We start from the raw sequence: 24,044 nt of genomic DNA, 5'->3' as shown, positions 1-24,044 counted from the left end.
TCAATATAATCAAAATCTGTCATATACTCTGCAGCTCCCGTGTGATTAATGAACTCTATTAGGTTGCTCTTATGAATAACACAGGAGGATCAATAACTCGGCAGGCAGCATAGTCTAGTGGATAGGTCACTAGACTAGGTGACACAAGCTGTATTCCCTGCTCTGCCTCTGACCTGCTGAGAGACATTGGGCAAGTCGTGTCCCCTCTCTGTGACTCAGTTTCCCCCCCACACACACACCTTGTCTTGTCTATTGACACTTTCTGCTCTTTGGGGGTAGAGACTGCACTGATTGGGGTGTTTAGGCATCAAAAGTGCCAAAGTGACTTAGGCTCCCCTAACTCCAGTTTTCAAAACAGTGACCTAGGCAATTTACCGTCAACTTTCAATAAGGATGAGGCTCCTGTGTGCCTAAGAACTTGTCTACATAGGGGCGCACAGTAAAAGTAATCCAAATGAACTCAGGGTGTGAAGTGAACGTGTCTTAGTTAAACCACATTATGTGTGTGTGAACTGAACACTTTTCTTCAGAATTAAAGTGACCTTAATTTAATTGAAGTGAATTAACTTAAATCAAATTACGGTCACTTTACTTCTGAAGAAGAGTGTCCACAAAGAGGTTTAACGCCATTTTAAAAGTTGATTCAGATTCATTTTCGTGAGTGTCCCCGTGAAGACAATCCCTTTCCCTACGGCAGTACCAATAGTACGGAAGGGTAGCAGCAGCAGCAGGCTGCCTAGACACTATTCTCCAAGGTCCTACCTGTACAATAACTGTGTCTATACTAGCCCTTTCGCTACCCTATTATTGCCAACAGTGCAGCTACATTGCTAATAACAATGGTGAGGAAACTGAGGCACGGGGAGGTTAGCTTCAGCCACGTCACACTGTCTTGTACATGAGACACTGGATGACTCAGGCTCATGAAAATGGACTATCTAGTCTTGTGGGTGACTGGCTTGACTCTAGTTTAGATTGGTAGCGACTGAAAGCTGTTACCGGCTACTGGCTGTTTGATAGCAGACTTTCCCAGACCAGTTTCTAGCGGATAAATATCCACAACACAAACCCACCCCTTCCCACTGGCAACTCTATCCCAGAATGGAGGTCAAGGACGGAATGGCTCACAGAGCCTGAACTCCCCCTGGAAACGGGGTCTCCAGGACAGGTTTGGCACACTAGGGTGACCAGACAGCAAATGTGAAAAATTGGGATGGCGGTGGGGGGTAATAGGAGCCTATATAAGAAAAAGACTCAAAAATCGGGACTGTCCCTGTAAAATTGGGACATCTGGTCACCCGAGCTGTAGCCGTGTCGGGGGGAAGCTTGCCCTGCCACTGATAGCTCTGTACCCGTTGTGAAGAGCAGGGCCGGCTCCAGGCCCCAGCGCAGCAAGCTGGTGCTTGGGGCGGCCCCTCATGGAAGGGGGCGGCAGGTCTGGGAATTCGGCGGCGGGTCCCTCAGTCCCTCTCAGAGGGAAGGACTTGCTGCCGAATTGCCGCCGAAGAATGAAGCGGTGCGGGAGAGCAGCTGCTGAAGTGCCGCCGATCGCGGCTTTCCCCCCCCCCATCTTTGCCACTTGGAGCTGGCCCTGAAGTGGCATTCGTCTAGGGCAGTGACCCTGTCCCCTTTCACCAGCACTAAATTCATTAGCAATTTTTGTTGGCAGCGGTACATGGCTCTATTGGTGCATTCCACCTCCTAGATGGGCTACAGGAGGCAGTCACCACGCAGGAAGGCAGGAGATGAGCCAACAGAAAGCGAGAAGATGGCATGGGAGTGAGGGGGAACAGATACCACAGCAACAGAGTAAGAGAGGGAAATGGAAAGGTGTCTAGATAATATAACGAGAGGGTAAAAATACGTTGTAGGCGGAAGAGGCCACATATGACTGGGAAGAGGTCAAAGGGAACAGGCACAAGTGGTTACATTTTCTGCCATGATTTGTTTTTATCATTTAGGACGTTTTACAGCTCCTGCCCTCAAAGCCAGGCCCTGTTTGTAATTTATCTGCCACGTCGAACAGGTGGAGAAGCCAGACATCCCTTGGGGTGCATGGATTTAGGTCTGTCTCTTTACTGCGCCTTGTAATGGCCAAAGTGGAGTCATAACACTGATTGATTGGATGGGTTAGGACCCTGGACGGGCAAACACATTCCAGCTGCTGAGATGAGGTCATATGACCTTGTTTCACACTATTGTCCTGCTAGCTGCTCAAGGCTGGTCCGTGATTGGCCGAGTCAAGGTGACCTGACACTTTTTGTGTCTAGCTCACAACATGCAGACTTCTTACAAAATAGCTCATCTGGTTTATTTTACATTCTTCCCCACTCCCACAGGGCCAGCTTTAGGCATAGGCAACGAGAGGCAGCTAACCTGGCTGCACCATCCCAATGGGCACTGGAACACTGCTGAGGTCACTCCCCTCAAGGCAAGCTGAGTCCAGAGTAGAAACGCCACAAGAAGCCAATGTTTCAGCCCCAAGGAGCTTACACAATCGCCTCGGAAACCCAAATAACCACAGTATATTGCCCTCTTGCAGCCCCTTCCAGCCACCAAGCTGCCAACAATGGTGAACTAAGCCTCACAGCCTGCATGGCAGTAAGTATATGGGGAAACTGAGGCACAGCAATGTGAATCGACTTGTCCAAAGTCACACAGTGAGCAGCAATGCCAAGAACATAACCCAGATCTCCTGAGTCCCCGTCCCATGTGCCTTAACCGCAAGCCATGCTCCCCCATTGCAATGAATGCAACAAGCTAGCGTGGGATGAAACCAGGGGTCAAAATCTTTTCTTCTATATCCCCGTCTTCTCACAGTCAGGACAGGGGGCATATAACCAGGAGTGGTTATCACTGACGTCTCCCTTCCGAGAGTCTCCTGCAGACGTGCCTCTCTATATCTCAGTCACATCTGCCCCAGAATCTGAGCCGTGCACATCACAAATCTCTTAACTAAACAGTAAGAGCAGTTCCCAAAATCAGGGTCATATTCATCTCATTCCTGCTTCTTCTGCTAGGAGTGCACTATCTCCGTTTCACTCTCCACCAGCTTCAGGGGCACTGGTCGATAAGATTATGTCATTCAGAGCCGGCATCAGCCTTTCTCCCTGTGACAGCCTATAGCGTATCATCAGCAACAGTCCAACATCCAGCAGGCTAGGTAAAGATCACCTTTGGATTTGTCACCTCACAGTCCTGTCTCCTCTCTGCCCCACAGGAGCACGGTAGGCATACATCACACTGCCCTCCTGGAAGCTTCTTGCAGTCGGTTGTAAGGCCTCTCTCCCCGGCTGCGAATTTACAATCAGGAGGAGCTCTAGGACACTGGTAGATGCATCCCGCATTGTCCCTTTGCGGCAGCTGGAGTATTTCCATCGAGCCAGCCAGCAGAGCTGGGCCACAGGGTTCAGATTCAGAACCAACGACCTCCAAAGCCCAGAGTCATTTGGATCTGAGAGTTTGGTTCAGACCCCTTCACCAGCCACATGTGCTTTCTGACACGAAACAGGCTGTCTAGCCAGCCCTCACAGACAGGGGCTCCATTATGTACGGGGCTTGCCTGCGACTCAAGACTAACATTCCTAAGCCTCCGTGCTGCACGCTGACTTCACACATTTTTGCAGCAGCTGTGCATGTGAGCTCATTTTGCTCTTTGTAAATAAGGCTGTAATCCCGTGCGGGGCCACCCGTATTTCCCGGGCTCGCCGCAGTTACGAACCAGTTACTGACTATAAAGAAAGAGGGGAGAGAGAAAGAGAAAAATAAAAAAACCTCTCCCTGTCTCCACATTATGGTTTGAAATCTAGGATGTGGAATTACTGCCTTCCCAGGCGAGGCCCCGCTCTCTTCTTGTTACGACGCGGGTCAGACAATGACCCGTCGCCCTGACCCGATGCTGACATGAAAGAAGGCAAAAGAGGTGACTGGCGACAGCTAGGGGAGAAGGTCAATTGGCAGTTTCCATTTGAAACATCCTTTTTCCCAGGGGCTGAGAGAGAATTTGGTCATTTTAATCTGCTCTAGACTGGCGAGATGGATTTTCTAAAATAAGAAGAGAAATAAAATTTGAAGGATTTGTTTTCTCTTCTTTTAAATTATTGCTACTTTAGAGGCGTCCAAAAGGTTGTCTTGATCATATTCTGTTATGTTTTAATTTTTGTTGGTTTACTGTTTTTAATTATCTATCTATGGTATTACCATGGCCTCCCTCACCATAGTTTCTGAACATCTTGTGATCTGTAATGTATTTATCCTTACCCCACCCATATGAGCAGGGCAGGTCTATTATACCCAATATACAGATGGGGAACTGAGGCACTCAGAGGCTAATGGACCTGCCCAGCATCACACAGGAAGCCTATTGCAGTGCAGAGATTGCACACATTATTCTGTTATTCAGAGAGGAGTGAATTCCCAGCCATGGGAATACAAGTAAGGGCTTGATCCTGAGAGGTGCTGGACAGCTGCTACTCTAATGGGAGGTCATGGTCACTCAGAAGAACTGCGTGGAGGATGAAAGTTCTGTTTCGTGAAGGATTTTGAGATTTCAAAATCTGGCTTCATTCTGAATGGGACGGAAATTTTTGAAATTCTCCATGAAGGAAAGTTCAGAATTGTTTGTGTATTTGGGGTCAACTGACTGTTACCTTTTGAGAAAACCTAAACGTTTCATTTCAATTTTGACTTTAAAAAAAAAATTGTATTACAGTAGCAGATACAATACAGAACAAATAAAACATTTTAAATGAAAAGTCATTTCAAAATGCATATGGAATAAAATGTTTCCGTTTAACATCTAAATGTCCTCTTTGGACACAGTTAGCACGCTCCCAGCCCTTTGTTCCCAAAAAGGGAGTTCCGGTGAAATTGGCCTGATTTCGCCAAGTATTTTGATATCACCAGAACAGCACATTCCGACAGAATATGGTTCCATCAAAGTTTTTCCAGCCAGCGCTGGTACTCATCACCCTGCCTTATGTGTATGATCCTGCTAGTCTGGAGTGCCATCAATGCCCACTGAAGCCCATGGGCTTTCCACAGCTCACAGGACGGGGCCCTCAATGATCTTGTGAATTGCAGTGGATGGCTTGCGCAGGGAGCGCCTCAGGGGTGGATCAAACCTGCCTTGACCCTTTGTTGTAATAGTAACAGGAGCGTCTGTGTATGTGCAGTGTTTTCCTACAACGTGATGTTTTTTGCCAGCATCACAGCTGCTCTCCTGCAACTTCGGGGATTAAAGACGAACCGGGAAAAATACTGTGGAATTTTGAACAACGTTGCTCTGTTTCCTTATAAAACTCTTTGGAAGTGGATTTTGTTTTTGTTTTCTCATTTTAATAAGAGCCAGCTCCGACCATCTGCCTTTCTTGTGCTGTCTTGGCTGGTGAGTGGTGTTTGGCTTGGCACTGCCAGCCTGGATGCTGACATGGTGGCACACAACTGGCCAATGCCTGACATCACTCGCGTTGCTGATGCCAAATGAGTCTAAGCTCCCCCAGCAAAGGACTGCTAGTGTCCGGCCTTTAACCCTTTCAGGTGTTCCGTGGCAAAAGGCAGCGTGTTTTCCACAGCTGAGTTTCCCTCCCCTCCACTTTCTGGTTGCCTTGATGGTGACATTGCAGCAGGTACCCCCTCTGGCCACATTCTGCGCACACAAGGATCACACCCCTCGGGCAGCAAACCTTTTCCTCTGCCTCTTTCCTTCCTCTCCTCCAGTCAGACTCAGTCACCGCTGACGCTCTGCGCCCATCTTCTCTTCTCTCCTACTAGGCCTCTCCCGGCCTCACCCCCAATCTCCGATTCTCTCCACTCTGCTTTCTTTCTCTCCTCTTCCCCTCCTGCCCTGCCACCCCATACCTCACTTTCCCCTTCTCTCCGTATCCACTGGAACAGAGGAATCAGTGTTTCATCCTCCCTCAAATCCTGTTCATCCTTCACCGGTTATTCTCTTTCCTAATGTTTCTAGCCCCTTCTGTTTGATGCTCCTTCCGCTTACTCCTGCTGATGCTTCATTTCTGCCGTCTTCCCACTCATTTCATGCTGATTCTTCCCCTCAGTTACCCTCCTCTCATTCTCTACTGATCCTCCACATCACCCCTTCCCCTCAGTCCCTGATGCTCTTCCATCTCCCCGCCCCCTTCAGTCCCTAATCAAGTTCTACTGTCTCTTCAATCCTTGCTGGTGGCTCTGCCTTTTCCCATAGTCCCAGTGATACTCCATCTCTTTGCTCCCCAGCAGTCCTGGGTGACACTCTGCCTCGTCCCCTCCATCCCAAAAGACAAGGCCTGTTCTCTCCCCCCTGGATTCACTGGCCGGCCAACGGTCTGGACAACGCTTGCCTCAGATTTCTACAGGACAGTTGCTAGTGTACGTCGGGAAAAGTTAATGCTTTGAAACGGAAAGGAAAAGTAGAAACAAGCAGAGAGACCGCAGACCTGCCACATAGTTCCACAGCCTCCGAATCTCTCTGTAAATGGAGCTAGTCCAGCCGTTAGTCAGGTATTTGAACTAGCCCAGCTGCCCTCTGAAAACAGCAGGATGCAGTTTCTGATCTCCTATCAACCAGGTAGGGAGTAATGCTACCTGAACAGAGGAGCTGTACTTCTGAGAAGAATGGTCCCACAATGCATGTGCTGATCAGCTGCTCAGAGTTCTCACCTTTAGCCTTAGGTACCTCACATACCCTTCAAGGCAAACCTGCTATTGCTAAGACACCTGCCGGCAGCATGGCTGGCAGGACATTCACTGCATAAATCATCTCTACCTGCCAGTAATACCACTGAGCAGGTTATGAGCCAGAAAATCTTTGATCCTGGTATATATCCCTTGCCAATGTGTTACCTCCCATCTCCTATTGTTTGCATAACCCTTCTAGTGATGCATTGTGTCCGAAGGCGTCATCTGCAGAGTGAAATCGCCAGGCAGTTCTTCATGCAGGGTTACCTTGGCTTTCCAACAGCCAAGTGCATCTGCACCGGAGCACCAGCAGCTAAATTCAGATCCCCACCTCCACACAGCAGTTAACCCAATCCAGACTAAACAGGGAGTGCTGAAGTCCACAGAACCCCACACCAACACGACAGCTCGGTTACACTGATAACACCACTCACTTCTATGGATTTGCACCACCATAATGGAGATCAGAACCTGGTCCATGGTGTTGGTGAGCCACACAGGACTTGTCTTGACTTTAAGATAGTGGTGGAAGAAAAAACCCCAAAACCTTATGGGATCAGATCCAGCAAAAGAGGATAAGCCATCTCAGAGCTAATGCATGCCATTCGCCAGTGTTTTCTATAAGAGGTAGTGGTGCTTAGCTCCCTATAACAGGGTTCTGATATGTTGCCTGCTGAAAGCTGTTCAGAACACCACAATAAAACACGTATATTCATATACATATATTATTTTGCGTAGAGACCGGACCATTTTTTTCTATGCAAAGAATAAATGGACACAAATCAGACATGAAGAATTATAACATTCAAAAACCAGTCAGAGAACACTTCAACCTCCCTGGACATTCAATAACAGACTTAAAAGTGGCAATTCTTCAACAAAAAAACTTCAAAAACAGACTCCAACAAGAAACTACAGAACTGGAATTAATTTGCAAATTGGACACCATCAAATTAGGCCTGAATGAAGACTGGGAGTGGACGGGTCACTACAAGAACTAAAAACTAATTTCCCCATGCTAATTTTCCCCCTACTGTTACTCACATCTTCTTGTCAACTGTTTGAAATGGCCCACCCTGATTACCATTACAAAAGTGATTTTTCCTCCTGTTGATAATAGTCCACTTTAATTGAATTGTCTCATTAGAATTGGTGAGGCAACTCCCATCTTTTCATGTACTATGTATATATATCTTCCTACTGTATTTTCCACTCCATGCATCTGATGAAGTGGGTCTTAGCACACGAAAGCTTATGCCCAAATAAATTTGTTAGTCTCTAAGGTGCCGCAAGGACTCCTCATTATTTTTGCTGTTACAGACTAACACTCTGAAACCTGGTATAAGGAATTACGCTGTTGCCAGTCCTCACCTAAGTCTTTACCATGCACTTGAAACTCCAGTTACTGTTGTCCCAACTGTCCCAGTTGTCCCTGACAGAGAGGAGGACCAATGTTATTAACGTCACACTGAGATGTGAATAACAATGTGCTGTGCCCTTCTCCCATCGCTGCCTGTTGCGTTACAATCAAATCCAGGGGTGGTTCTGCTTCCGCAGCAATACTTGTGCCATTACAATTACATAGCTATGAACCTGCCCAAGAACAGATTCTTTGCAACCTAAATCAAAGGTGCTAGGCTCCTCCCAGGGGGAAAAAAAAAGTCACATGGCTAAGACTGAAGGAAGGTCTGGGCTTGTATGTTTGTGGCACTGACTAATTGTGGGCTTTTGTTAGCCAACTAGCATTAGTCACATCTGCAGAACCAATACCACTATGCTCCCTTGTACTGTGTCTATCTATATAGATATAGATAGCAGGGGCTGACGAGGTGGTCAGCTTTTTATTTAATGATACCACCTGTACAAATTTGCTTGCCAGTTCTTAACTGGTTAACTGATTAAAAGTCTCATGGGAAAGTGTATAGGGAGAAGGTATTGGCTAATTAAATTACTATGGATGCAAGAAGCTTGTTAGGGTTTTTATTTGGTACGCCTGGGTTTTAATTTGTGACTGTGACCCTGTGATCCATCATCTGGATACATTTCCATTCAGAGTCTTTTGGGTCAGGGTCTTTTTCCTCTCTCTTTTAGGGTGAAAAAAATCCTCCATTAGCTGGTTACCAGGGATTCCTGCTAGATAAGGAGATGCAGAAGTTGTCATGGTGACAAGATGATGCTCTTCTGCTTGCTGCTGATCTAACCAGCAGTTCACAAAGATGAACAGAGCCATCTCCTGAGACACCATGTGAAGAACAGATGGGTCCTAACAAGCTTCAGGCTTTGAAGGGATTTCACTACAGCTTCGGATTGGATGGTGGGAAAGAGGCCAATGCAGTTTATACTTCATGGTTAAGAAAACCCAACCCAGCCGCATGTGATCTTTAAAGGGTCCAATCCTGTGATGTGCTGAGCATCAGCAACCCCCAGCGTCCAGCTCTAAGTGAGATTGCCTTAAGAACTGGGTACACAGGTCCAGAGAGCTGAAGGAGCATTCAGATGTCTGGGAAGCCTGAGAGAAGGTCACAGGAAGATGGAGCAGTTGTAAACCAATGTTATGCAGCCCAAATAGCATATGCATGCCATGAAATTTGTCTTGCAAAGCAGAGCCTCAAATAGCAGAAATGCAGGCCTAGCCTTAAAAATTAGGCAATGACTCTAGAAATGTGTCTTGCCCACCTGCTGGTATTATGCCTTGGCAAGTTTTACTTTGACAGGCAGGGTGTAACAGGTTCAGTGATCAGAAGACACGATCCAGATGCTGTGCTGGGGATGGGTGGTCAGGGAACGGTTACCTGAAGCACGATCAGGGCTTCTAGGGAACAGGATTCAAGGCCAGGTTCGTGGAAAGGTTGCAAGCCTCAGAGTGAACCTGGCCAAGTTTCATGCAAGCCTGGGCTAATTTGTAGCTTGAGGTAAAATGATTTCCACCCAAAACCAGGCAACGTTTGGCAGTTTCGGCTGAATTTCACTTTGATATTTTTGGGTTCATTCCAACATGAAGCTCAAAGCTAAAGTCAGCGGAGAAAGTGTGAAGGAGAAAGAGGTGAAGCCAGAGGGCTAGAAACTCATCTAGCAGAAAGTGGTAGCTCCACCATAGTCAAGGAGAAGAAGAAGGGCCTTGTGGCTGAGACTCAGAAGATCTGGATTTGATTCCTGGCAACACCACAAGTTCTCCGTGTGACCTTGGGCCAGTCATTTCACCTCTCTGTGCCTCCGATCCCTCTCTGTAAAATGGGTGAAACGAATCCTCCCTATCTCCCACCGCTTGTCTAGCTCTCCTGTTTAGACTGTCAGCTCTGTGTCTTTCATTACATGTTTTTGTACAGCACCCAGCACAATGGTACTGTAATTCCAATAATAAATTATAACCGTTTACACTAAGGATCTAGCCCAGAACATGCCAACTCATGTAAAATGCAACCATAAAATGGCCCATACAAAATGGTGGAGCTTCACCCAGCACTAACGGCCGCTATCAAACCAAGACAGGTAATCAAAAGCTCGAGCACTGACTTCCACTTGAAAACGGGAGAGAAAATCGTCAGTGTCCTGGGAGCTGAGAAGTCTGCTGATGAAATAAATTACCATTAAATTTCAAATTGGATTTATACTTTGCCATTTGCATTTTCCTCACAACTGCCTCCTAAAGGTGCCCTATGGGCAAAGAGGTAGAAGGCTCCTGTGTAGGTATCTATATAACCCTACAGTCCCTTTCGTGAGAAGCAGAGCAAATTAACCTGGTCTTAAATTCACTAGGTTTCTTGCACCATAAACCTAGAATGGTGTCTGCTCTCTAAGGGACCAATTATTATTTTTAAAGTCCTTATTTTCTCAATATTCTTCCCCTTCCTTGTCCTGTTAGTTCATTCTAAATAGCTCATTCAAACAAAACAAAACAAAAAAGTAGAGGGGTTTTAAATAAAGTTTTTAATGGGAAAAATAACTTTTAAAAAAAATCTGATCAATATTTTAAAAGGAAAGGGAAAGCGTGTGTGTAATACAGACACACTCATCTCTTTCTCTCTACACACACACACACACACACACACACAAAATAAGATTCCAAAAATGTCTGTGTGTGAAGCCATGTGTTGAAAGAAAGAAAAGAAAAAGAAAGAAAGAAACTTCATACACAGAGTGTAACATTCCTGGAATCTTATTATAAAGACGAAGAGAATAGGACCCTGTGTCTGAGGAGAAGGAAAGGCTAAATTCAGTGTAAGATTTGTATTATGGTAGCTCTTAAGAGTCCTCATCCGAGATCTGGGCACTGCTGTGCGAGGCATTGTACAAACAAATACCAAGAGACGGTTCAGCTAACCAAGTGCACCTGTGTCAATTGATTTACTTCCAGCAAATCCAGTATGTTGTGGTATGTTACCTGTATGGAGGTTACTAGTATTTTGTGACAGAGGCCCAAGTCTAGAAAGCTGTTACAAATCAATGATCTGTCCAGTGACTCATGGCAGAGTCTTCAAATCCAAGGCTAGGATGAATTTGCAGCAGACTGACCATGGGTCCAGAATGCCTGCATGACATGCTGGGGGCAAAGCTTGGTCAGCAGAAGCTCAGGAGCCCAGCACAGCTGCCCCGGCGGCACCAATGCTGCTTATCCAGCAACAGAGAGACGCTTGACAAGCGACCCTGAATTTATACTGTGACAGTGCACCGACAGCGGTGAAGGTTGCTAGTCAGAATCCAGGACATGTATTCATCTATAACATGCTTGTTTTAATTCCCTTCCCTCCTGCTTCATGCTGGCTGGGGAAAGCAGTAGAGCCTTTCATTCCTCTAGGTCAGGCACAACCACCTCATCGCCACCTCTGTTTCTGAACCCAGCCTGTGCTTAGGAGGAGGAGGATGACGTGTTCTGTCTCTCCATCCTCCCTCACTGGCCCTGATAGCCCAGTGGGATCTTCCAATCTGCAGCTCTTAGGACGCGAGGACAGCAGTTGGCCATTCGCCCTATGGCAGGGAACGTGATGCGGTTTCCTCTTGGGGGCAGTTGCCTGCTGACTCTAAAATCCAGTGACATCCAGAACAAGATCTTTGGTGTCTCTTTCAGTGCGGGTACCCAAAACAGAAGCATGAGTGGTCTCAGAGCTCTGTCCCCTGAAAGTTAGAGGCTTCGTATTCAAGATGCACAAAGGGTTAATCAGATAAAGACAAGTTAAAAAGTACAGAGCAGTATCTAGCTCAGGTATGGCCACCTTTAGAGCATGATGCAAAACTCCTCTCTTTGTAAAGGGACAGGTAATGGTCCCAGCAGAGTTCTCCTGAAAAGCGGCCCCCAAGGGTTAGGAGAGGGGTGGAGTGGCTGACTGGTGGTGGTGAATCTCCATTATGGAAATGACACCTAGGTTCTACGGTAACGAGTGCATTAGAGATCACAGTTCAAATAGCTCAACTGTTCCCCGTTACATCAGTGCGAATCTGGAGTAACTCTAATGACATTCAGACGGACAACGGTGTGAGCGAGGAATTCTCTGTGTTCTGAAGTGCTTATCAGAGCAGCATCACCAAGCAAATGCTCCGCTCCATCCCCCTTGTGTATGGAGGCCGGGAAGTCACGCCAGAGTTACACAGGTTAACAGAGCAGAATTTACACCCAGCGAGTAGAGGCGGCGCCCTAGCTCAGGGTACAACAGCTCACGGGCCAAGTTCTCTGTTGGTATAACTACTAATTGCAATGGAGTTACGCCACCCAACAAGTGGACCCCTCATGAACGCATTCCCCAGGACTACCGCATGCTTCAAAGTCAGGACGCAACAACCCATGATCAGAACAACATGCAGTGACTCAGGCAGCAATCTGATTTCCTGCATTGAACAGCAACACGGAAACAGTCCTCATTGGGCCTAATTTTCAGTTCCTTATTCAGTCAAGACTCCCACTGCACAATGGGCATTTTTGCCTGAGGAAGGACTAGAGAAGTCAATGATGCACGTTACGGGTAGCAGGAAAAGAAATCAGCGGAGTAACATGGAGTTCCTGTGGGCTTTCAAAGCTGCAGAACTGCAGTGACACAGGACTCCGCGGTGTCAGCTAGGAGACTGGATTCCCAGCGCTACAATACAGCAACAGGAGCCGCAGCATCAAAGAAAAACACACTGGGGCGGATTCTCCTCTCCGTGGGCCTATTCAATTCCCATTAATGCCTGTGGGCATTCCAGGAGGGAGGGCAAGAAAGGGATTCATGGATGCTCGGTACGTAATTACAGCCAGCCTGCTCAGACTGCACTACTGTATTTCTCTTCACTTCCTGGCCTACCTTGCGTGTCCTGTTGCTGTGCCCTGTCAAACAATCTGGAAGCAGCTGCATTTCCATGGTGCTGTATGTGTGTAGTCCATGAAGTGCTTTGGGATCGTTTAGTGCCTTTTCCCTCTATGTGCTGTATGCCTTCCGCCTACCCTTGAAAAAACCTGATTTGCTGGGCTAATGGACAGTTTCTACCCAAGGCCAGATCTGGGCAGCTCCACGGACACACCAAGAGGGGACGCAAACACTTGGGTAACAGGACAAAAGACTGACTGCATTACCCATCCCACCCTGCTAAGAGGAAGAGGTTTTGCACAGAAAAAGCATGGCAAGGAGGTAGAACCCAACCCCTGGTGCATAGCACAGCCAGCGTTATGTGTCTGCACCACTTGCATCACACTTAAACCCCGTCTTGATGACCGAAGTGGTGTGTAGACCTCGAGCTAGTTGGGGTGAGTTTCACCCTGAGAACAGTGCAGGTGGTCTTTGCAGAAACTGATCAAAATGATTTCTGGCCAATGAAATATCCATCAATCAGGCTATAAAAATCACATGGCCTCTTAATAGCAAATCATTTGTTTTCCCTGGCCCCCTGCTCTGCTTTACTGGAACTCGGTGAGTAACATAATTTGACTTGACTTTTACTACAGAGCATTTCTTCCTCTTCTGAAAGACCAGCACCGCCGCAAGGCCAACAAGATGTGAAAGAAATGGTATTATCCCTAGGTTGGATCAAGAGCAGCAATGACATTTAAAAACAACATGATCTTTATGTTTGAACAGGTAACTTTAAAGAGCAGGGACACAGATTCCTTTGTTATCCCTTAACTCTGCTAAAAGGGACAATGACAAGAAAAAATGATATTAAAAAACCCTTACCAATATTAATAATGCAATAATATTTTGGATTGACAGAGAGGCAGCGTGAGCTAGTGGATATGGCACTGGACTAGGAGCAGAAGACCTGGTTCTGCCACTGATGTACCGTGTGACCTTGTGCAAGTCACTTCACCTCTTTAGCAGCAAAGAATCCTGTGGCACCTTATAGACTAACAGATGTTTTGCAGCATGAGCTTTGCTGCTTTTACAGATCCAGACTAACACGGCTGATACTTGTCACCTCTTTAGGAATGTCTACACACTTACAGCAGAATGTGGAATACAGACACTCAGCTAGCACAGGTATAAATAACAATGTCGGTGGTGAGGCATAGTTTAGCAGAGTAGAGAGCCCTACAGGCCTGAACCCCACAGCATATATACCTCACACAGCTTGCTACACATCCAAACAGTGCCTCCCATATGTACACTACTATTTTTAGCAGCATGACATCCCAGTGCTGGAGCCTTTCCCTGGGGCCAGAGCCTTTCCCTGCAGCATGTAGCTCCACGTGCAGTGCCTGTACTCTACACGCAGCCAAGTGTACATGCAGCCATTGTGACTCTGTTGCTCCCATCCATCCCTTGTCTGCCTTGTCTAGTTAGACTGTAAACTCCTCGGGGCCAGGACTGTCTGACTGTGTGTTTGTACAGGAACTAGGACAAGGGGGCCGTTGGGCCTCTGGATGCAGAGGACTAAAATACTTTAGTTTCAGTCAGTGATACTCAGATGTCAGTGGTTCAGGAGCCAAATTAGGACCAACGTTACTCAAAGGAGCCACAGTTGTGTGAATTCACGGTCTCATTTACTATAGTACTATAGAGTGCAATGTAAACAGTATGATGGGAAATACTTAGTTGATGTATATTTTTATAGATATTCTCACAGCAAAATAATTGACCAAGTATTATTCCTTTATCAACTACAATTGGTTAATAACATAGTAGAAGCCTCCTGACTGGTTAATAACGTAGATTGATTAATAATTAAATCACGGAGGGTTTTAATATTGCGTGTGCAAGGAGCCGAAGGAAACCCATTAAAGAGCAGCTCAGAGACTCAGTCTGAGTATCACTGGTTTAAGTCATTGGGCTCCACACAGGGAATTTGGGTGAAACTTAGTGGCCTGTACTATTCAGGAGGCCAGACTAAATGATCTAATGGTCCCTTCAGGCCTTTAAACTCCATGAAGCTATCAAACTATGCTACCGGAATACAAATCATTCATACTAATGAGCCAAGCATTTCTGAAACTCCTTTTTGGCTTTTTGCCACCTGTGCTGTTTACTTTGCACACGAAGGAACAGATCCGAGGGTTAAATCTAAATCCCACCACCAAACATTCAAAAGGGATCCGAATTTATGCTCTAGCTTGGGCCCATCTCTAATAAAGCCGACTGAAAAGAACCCGCCTGCTATTAACCTCATTATCTTCTGGAAACACTGATAAATGTGGGCCTGGTTCTGTGAAGCACTGAGCCTTCACTTCAACGGGAGAGGAGGGCGCTCAGCATTTGGCAGACAGTGCTTGTTTCAGGTAGAACCCAATCCCGGGAGGCGCAGTGACCCTTCCTCTGAGATGCTTAGCGCCCTCCACTGCATTGACTTCAATGGCGTGGCTGGCGCTGAGCACGACACAGAATTGGGTCCCTACATTCGGTACAGTTTGGTTTGTTCAGCGAACAACACAAGCCCGTTTAGGACTCACATTCTTTGCCGCCAGCCCACAGAAATAGTTTTGCAAATGACCAAAACGTGGCATTTTCCACGAGTTTACAACCTGCTCTTGTCACTCAGAGGTTGGACGCTTTACAAAAACAAGGGCTCGGGTTTGTTCTCGACACAAAAATGTGACTAAGCAGCATAGCAGTGAAAGAAAGGTCGTCCCATGGGGAAAGGAGGACATCAGCCTGGGGTAGAGGCAGGACTGAGTGTCAGCCGTGAAAGCAGCAGGGAGAAGCAGGGAAATTGCCGGCGGCATCCCAAAATGACAGCTCACGATTATGAAATCATGAGATACCTAGATTTGTTTTCAGGAGGAAGGGATCGAGGGGGAAGGTGAACAACACAGGGAAATGGATTTCAGTTATTTGATGAGTCTGTTCTTTTTCTTAAAGGGACCCTCACTATCAAGAGTCAGGGCTCAATTTTCAAAATTGTTCTGTGTCTTTGTTATTCAGGGGAGCTGGGCCCTTTGGAAAACTGGCCCTGAACTTACGGAACAAACCCCACAGCCTGCTATGGTCCATGTGTACTTGAGGCCAGCCTAGGTAAGCAATGTGCTTCTCTCTCTCTCTCTCTCTCTCACACACACACACACTCACACACATACACACACACACACACGTTTGGTAAAAGGGTTATGTGGTTCTGATTGTGTCCACTGTAGAAAAATACACAATCCCCCCCCCGGTGAAATTCACATTTGGGTTTAGTCCTGATATGAAAGCCTCTCAAATACGAGCCTGATTCTGTGAAGGTGCTGGACGCTGATGTCAACAGGTGAGGAGGACACTCAGCAGTTTGCAGACAGCAGTTGTTATAGGTGGAAGCCAATGCTACAAGAGACAGAGGCCTTTCCTTTGAGATGCTTAGCACCCTCCACTGCATTGACGTCAATGGCATGGCTGGTGTGGAGCACTTCACAGAATCGGGTCCCTACACTCGATACAGTTTGGAGGAGCACCTGACTCAGTGACACTTGATGGGAACAGCCCCTGACACCAGCACCGCTAAAACTAATGCACGGTAACCGGGCGAGTCAGAACCTGGTGCGGCTGGGTCTGGGTCGGGATCCAGCTGCTCCAACATCCCACCCCCGCTTCCTCTCACTAGCAGAACCTCCTTTTATTTGTGTTGTTTTCATTCCCCAGGCAAGTGAAATGAACCAAAGGAACAAACTAAACGGAATGGAAGGCAGTCAAACGAATAGCAGGCAGGCCAGCCACAGTGAGCTCATTGCCCAGGGGAACCTGGCGTCCCGGCGGGGCAGGGAGGAGGGGCCAGAACAGACAAAGGTGCATTCAAATGCTCATGGAATAAAAGGGTTATGTCATAAGCATGACTCACACCTTCACCTGCTGCAACCGCAGCTGTTCATCTGCTCCACGGCATCACCGGCCCGGCCTGAGTCCTCCCACTCCGGCCTCCCTTTTCACTGAGCTGCCGCCTCCTAGTTCCTGACAGCTGCCATTCACGCCTCTTCCCTGACCTAGTCCTGCCTCTGCACCCTGCACCAAGGCTGCTGCAGCCGCTGTCCGCCACGCCTCGGCCCAGCGGGCAGCCGCCCGTTCTACAGGTTGCAATAACATTTTGCAGTAGTGACGCAGGCCAAAACATGCAAAGTCTGTGGGGTCTGGCTCCACGGTCTGTTTGACCGGGTTTGGTTTGGGTCCCTCCTCCCTGGACCAGGAGGAGAAAATAAGGCCCCTACTACTCAGCTGTTTACCAAAGCATTTGTTGGTGTCTGTGAAGAAGGAAACCCTTGCTAATTCATTAGCTACGCCCCCTGCTCAGAGAAATCCAGCTCGTCGTTATCTCTGTCTAATCTTTCCAGCTCAATCAGAGAGTGTCCCTGCAGTGCCCGGATGGCAGATACTCTACCTGGCAAACAAATAAAAATCCTTGAAGTGGGCAAAAGCTTAAAACTACCCAATCAAACATGTTGTTGTTTATTTGCATTCAGTGCGTGAGTTGTGTCCAGAAGAGGCGCCAGTTGGAAAACCCTGGAGAGCGAGAACATCTGTTTATCCACAGGAAATGAGCAGCAGAAGTGCAAGGCTGTTCCGCTAATAGGCTTCAATCCTGTTCTGGAAGGACCACATCTAGGGGTTACAGGGATGTGCATTCGATGATTATTATTAATTATTTGAACTACAGTAGTGCCTAGAGGAACCAAGTGAGGTCAAGGACCCTCTGTTCTATGCACTGTACAAACGCATAAGCAGCAGCAGCCCCTGCCCCAGAGAGCTTACAATCTAAATAGGCAAGACCAACAAAGGGTGGGAAAGGAAACAGCAGCACTGAGAGGGGAAGTGACTTGCCCCAGGTCACAGAGCAGGCCAGAAGCAGAGCTGGGGATAGACCCCCCAGCTCCTGACTCTGACTCATAAGGTGTTTCCAGCTGGCCACCCAAAAATGAAAGCAGCCAAAATCATTAATTGTTTTTTAAAATCTTGGCTCAAGGCTCCTGGTTTCTATTCCCAGCTCTGCCACTGACTCCCTGTGTGACCTTGGGCAAATCATTTCACCTCCATGTCCTTCCATCTCAGTATGACAATACAGTACCTACTGCAGAAGCTTCATAGCTTGCATGTAAAGTACTTTAAGATCTTGAGCTGGAAGGGGCTATTGCGGAACAAACGATTGTAATAATCAGATCAAGTTGCAAAAAAATGGGAGTGGGTTGAAAAGTTCATGTTTCTTTATTAATGCAGGAACAATCACCAGTGAATTAAGAATGGAAAATCAAAACCCTTTTTTTCAATTTTTCTTTCAAAATGAACTGTGGTCAAAATTAACATCTTTTCGGGGATGGGGGCGGGAATTGGCATTTTCCTATATAAAAACATTCCAGTAGAAAATTCCCAACTGGCTCTAGGAAGTACTATTAGTCTCATTTTACTGAGGAGAAACTGAGCGGTACGGTTACTTTCCTTAAGGTCACATGACAGACTCAGTAGCAGAATTGGCATATGGAACCCAGGAACCCTAGGGTTCGGTTCTCCCCTCCCACTAGTTTTAAACTTGACTTAAATAGAGCTGCTCCTGATTTACCCCAGTGTAAGTGAAAGGAGCATCAGCAGACTCAGTCAGCCAGAACCATGACATTACACTGCTTCTCAACCCTACGGCATTATCAAGTCTCAAATACACTCTTTCTTTTTTTTTGTATTTTCTCTGATGATTATGACTCTGTCTCCAAGGCAAAAATGCGGTGAAGTAATAGAGTGAAATCATCCCAAAGATAAAATAGGGTGTGTTACAAGGCAAGAAAATTAACATGTCAGATTTACCTATGTAGCATATAACACACTCTGGAGCTAAGCACTAATGAATTTCTCTGCTCTCAGAATGGATAGCAATGAAATGCTGTTTTGATGAACAAGGCACCATTTGCCATTCTCAAGACCGCTACGACATTTCAAGTAATCAAAGGCTGCTCCTCCAATTTCTCCCTGCAGTAACTAGAACAGCTGTGGAACTGGATTGCAGCTGCTGAGAGTACAAAATACGTTGCAGCCTTTCTGATTGGACCTGTATAGCTCTGCTCCCAACGTAAAAGTGTGCTGTTCTGCTGATCAGTTACAGCAAGGGGGCACGGTGGAGATGTGTGTGATTACTCTCATTAATGCTAGAGGGAGGTAATTTAAGGCTCCTAAAAAGACCGTTGCCCATCAGTGCAAGAATAGATCCACAAAGGCCTAGACTACACTACAGTTAGGTTGATGTAAGGCAGTTTACGCTTCCACCTAATTATGTCGGTGTACACACTACAGCCTTGTCCCGCCAACGTAAGTGCCGTTCTACACCAACATAATAACTCTACCTCCAGGAGAGGTGTAGGGCGTGTGTGTGTCAGTGTAGTTAGGGCGACGCAGTGTCTGTGTAGATGCTGGGTTACTTACATTGCTTGTCTTGTCAATTTCAGGGCTCCATGCTGGAGCTGTGAAATTGACAAGAAAGACGGGCAGCTAGAGCCTGGTTGCCCCCAGCTTCCAACAGGGAGGTGAGAAGCCCAGGCAGCTGCTCCCTGCTGGGATTAGGGAGCCGAGAGCCCGGGGGCCACTGGGCTCCCAGCGGGGAGCTGCACAGAGCTGGGATCCCTGGCTCTCAGTCCCCCACACTGCCCCAGTTCAATCGGCGGAGGCGCTCCAGGTGAGAACGCACACCACCGACAGGACGGAGGGTAGGGTGCACATCAGCCACCACAAGAATTACTGCTGTGGCTGTAAGTCAACTTAATATAGGTTGACTTAAGTCTGTAGTGTAGACATGCCCTGAGTCTACACCTGCTTTATTCCACAGAGTGTGGTAATCACCTGGCTCATGGCACCTTTCAGCGTGTACGGAATTAAAACAAAAAAAATGCTTCGCTGCAGCACAGAAATGCGAGCGAAAAATCTCACCACTGCCCTCCAATGCAGTGGTTCCCCAACTTTAACAACCTATGAACCCCTTTCACTAAAATGCCGAGTCTCGTGAACCCCCTCATAAAAATGAATATTTCCAGGGATTTTCTCCTTTCCCTGAGTATAAATTATAAAAGCAGTGATCTTGGAAATATAACATTTGGTTTTATGACATGCTTATTGCACACTGTTTATTATTATTATTATTTATCATTACAGTATTTTTGTTACATTATGAAAACGGCAACACTCTGCCAAGATCTCACTTTCATAGCCTGTATCACTTTGAATAAGCCTGTTATAAGACAAGGCTCCTAGGTTTCATCAAGGAGTATCAGATGTGAAACAGCAGGAAGGTATTTAAGAAGCCAACTCAAAGAGTTCCTCCTCCACAAGCATTCAGGTTTTGAGCAGTCCAGGCAAACAACGCACATTACAACAAAGCTTAAACTTGTTCTTCGTAATAATTTTAAAAACAATACTAGCTGCCTATTTAATTTTAAAAACAGCAAAAAATAGCCACCTCCCTTTCCATTGCTTATAAGGAGTCTTGAAGTTTCAGTCTCCTCAGTGTGATAGATATGCTTGCTTTGATCTCCTTAGCTCTTGGAAGTCCAGGGGCTCCAGGCTGTTGGCCCTGTGCTGCCCGGGGTCCCTAGGGACAGCTCTGTCCGCCATTAGGGATTTTTTCCCCCCTGAGAACTCCCTATAACATTTTGCAAACCCTCAGGGGTTCACAAACCCAGTTTGGGAACCACTGCTCTAATGTTTGGTAAGTGCCGAAACGGAAGTGACCTTGCTGGGGAAAGGCCTCTTTGCTCCAGATCTGGAATGTAATTGCACGGGATATTTGCTGGACAGTGATTAGATGGCCAGCTGTTGTTTAAGATCCTCCAGCTCAAGGTTAGCTCTGTTTGTGTCCCTAAGGCTTGCAAATGTGTGTTTGCTGTACTTCATGTTTGACCCAACTGCGCTGTCTGGCAGAGGTCAGCGGCACTGCGAGCCTCAATTACATTTTGCCACTGCTACTGCTCACGGCTCTGTGCCATCTAGAGACATGGGCTCAGCACGGGAGGTCGGGAAGCTTGTTTCAGATGAACATTCAGAAATTGGGATGCAAAGCTGAAACACAGGCCTCATACCCTTCCCCAGCTCCCATTCGCAGCCTCATTCCTGAACCACCCCTATAAGCCTCACTCAACCCATTCCCCAGTGCACAGGGTGCATACTTGTGTGTCAGTAACGGGAAAATCCTGGAAGGTATTTGAGTTGAAAGGCCTTATAACCCCAGCAACCCATGCCCGAGAGACAGCCAGCAGTAAACAACACACACTCAGAATAAAACAAAGAAGCCTTGAGCTGCAACCTTGCAGATCCTGGCCACAGAAGGTCCTAGCTCATGTCATGGCATCCTTTGTAAAGTGCAGTGAAGGCTATTGATTATGACAGGCATTCTCTGAAAGCAGCCTTGGATGCCGAAATCCTTTATTTGCACGACAGGTCCAGCCCAGGCAGCAGCCTTGCAAGCTTTCTCCACACTTCCCATCTCACTGTGCCTCAGCCCAGCTCTAGAGGGACCACAGATCATTTCTGGACCGCTCACTGTTGACAGAAGGAGCAGAACAGAACTCAGATGAGGGTTTTCCATTGACGTATATAACTGTAAGAACAGTAGAACAATGGCACAAAACGCCTTGGGAAGTCATGGACTCTCCTTCACTGGAGGTTTTCAAAAGGAGGCTGGAGAGCCACCTAGCTTGGATAGTTAATTCACAATAAATCCTGCATCTTGGCAGGGAGTTAGACTAGATGACCCGTGAGGTCCTTTCTAACCCCATAGTTCTGTGGCCCCTAGGGACCAGAGGGAGGTTCAGCCTCCTTATCTAGCCAGTCCTCGTCTTTCGGCTGATGCTGCCAGAGAAGGCTGCAGTGGGGACAGGGGTGCTGAAACCGGGGGAGGCAGGGAACCATGGCCCCACCACTTTTTACTGGCCATAAGGACGAACGACGGGAACTCGGGGGTGGAGAGGAGTGAACGCAAGGGTGGGGGTTCGGGGGGAAGGAGCGGCGTGAGGGCAGGGCCCCAGTTCGGGCGCCTGTGCCCCCCCCCATGTTTTTAGAGTGCTTCTGTCACTCCTGAGTGGTGATATTGGTTGTGTGTGTGTTTGTGATATGGACATCTGTCCCCTAGAAATTGGATTGAAACCACCGACACATTTCATGCTGGCCACCAGACAACAGATGGCCACTGGCCGCATAGTTTGGATACGAACCAGCGCCTGGGGCTCTGTATGCCATTACTATTCCTTCATTTGGTCAGTCCGCCAAAATCAACTTCTGCTCCCTCTGTTTCACGGTCTTCATGTCTTATGAAGTCTAGCAGATTTTTACACATTCTCAATCTAACCTTCTGTTCCCCATATCCCTCTCTAAACACTGTACTGACCCTGATTAAGGAATAATGCGTTCCAGGGTAAAAGCAACCATTCTAGATACATTCAGGACAGTTTTCATTTACAAAGAAAACAATAAAAATGAAATGAAGTTAATGCACCACAGGCATCACTAACCTGGATTTAGCAAGGCTGATTTGGAAGTTTCTAAACAGTTGCAGAGGAGTGTAATTTACCAGCAGTTCAGTTTCCACAGGAGAACACTGCTCTGAAGTCAACTCTGTGCTTTCTCAGCCAGGTCTAACTCGGCTAGAGGTTGGCTCCGTGTGTGTTATACAAATCCTGACTCGCAGACACGTGAATTGATGCCCTCAAACAAATGTAGTTATGGTATCTTCCCCACGGGAGAAGGGAGGACGGTCTTGGTGTCTATTAGAGCAGAGTACTTGCTGATACACTGCTGATTGCTCGGGATTGCAGGGGCTGGGACTGCTTCTGGTGGCCAACATGAGACAAGGCAGACATGGAAATGTCCAGATCCTTTATGTCCCATGTGGCACTAGCCTCTACAAGGACTGGCTTGCGGCCTCTCTAAGCTTTGGGTCTTGCTACAGTGCTTGACTCCTTGGTGCTATCGTAAGTACACACGGATATATGCTCCCTCCCGAGATGTGCCGAACAGTATCGAGAACCCTCAACGACAGTGATTTCATGGGGGGTGGCAGGGTTGACACTGGCGCTCAGAAAGTGATCAGTGCCTCCAAAGATCATACTCAGATGGAGCATAAGGGGCTTGTTGCCCAAGGAGCTTTCCCCTTTGGCTGGCTCAGGAGAAGTCATTTGCTGCCCTTCCAGTTTGAAGAACCGTGTGGAGATTGGCCAGCAGCTAGGCTGGATGGAACCGAGTAAGGACCTGAGTGCAGTGCCTGAGTGCTAAGCATGGGTTGATTTGTTTAACGTACGCCTTTGAATCCGCTTTACAATACTTACCCTCACTACTGCGTTTAAATTGAACTCTTAAAACGAAAGCCTCCCTGTTCCCCCCAACAGGCTCCAACATTTCATCTGCGGGTTACCAGCTCCTGCTGTGGGCGATCAGTTAAGAGCAGCCCCTTTGGATATTTCTCAGTGGGCTAGGAGGAAGCACGACTGCTGCGAATGTGCCTGTTAATATGCAGTTAACTAGGGAACATAGCATGGAGCTCTGGGATGCCCAGATGCATCAGCTGGAGCTGTCACTTAAGCAGCGCACTATGCCCATAATAACAGTGTCTTCACGGCAAAAGCAATTGCAATCGCTGAAGGTGGAATTTGGGTTGGAGGCCCTGCTGCAAAGCTGGGGTTTTGGAATAAGAAGGTTAAAGACAAAAAGTTTAATGGGGCTCTGCCAGTCTGCACGAAACCACTAAACGCTGGTTGCTACCGACACAATTAGCACAAGAGCTGGGTCTCCAAAAGCAGTTGGAAACAATGTCATCGTGACAATTGATGGAGAAAGGGGGCTGCTTCTCGCCTCTCTAAACAGCTTTTAATTTGGCTTTGATTCTTGAAAAAAGGCCTTTTCCATAATTAGCTCTTGGAAGATGCACAGAATGTTCAAGGGGAAGGGGAATGAAAAGTGAGACACAGCAGGAGACGCGGGAGGGTGTGGAGACCTGGGAGGAAACAGAGTAACACGGGGAGGGGTTGGGGAGAAGCAGCT

At 47.2% G+C, this 24,044-nt stretch overlaps 1 protein-coding gene across 2 annotated transcripts in view; it reads right to left on the bottom strand.

The window, feature by feature from the left end:
- The window catches only part of KAZN (kazrin, periplakin interacting protein), a 723,135-nt gene that overhangs the window by 185,505 nt on the left and 513,586 nt on the right, over positions 1-24,044 (bottom strand). The gene's annotated exons all lie outside the window — the stretch shown is intronic.

Source organism: Mauremys mutica, chromosome 21, assembly GCF_020497125.1.
Source record: "Mauremys mutica isolate MM-2020 ecotype Southern chromosome 21, ASM2049712v1, whole genome shotgun sequence".
NCBI lineage: Eukaryota > Metazoa > Chordata > Testudines > Geoemydidae > Mauremys > Mauremys mutica.
This window is presented reverse-complemented; position numbering and strand designations above follow the sequence as displayed.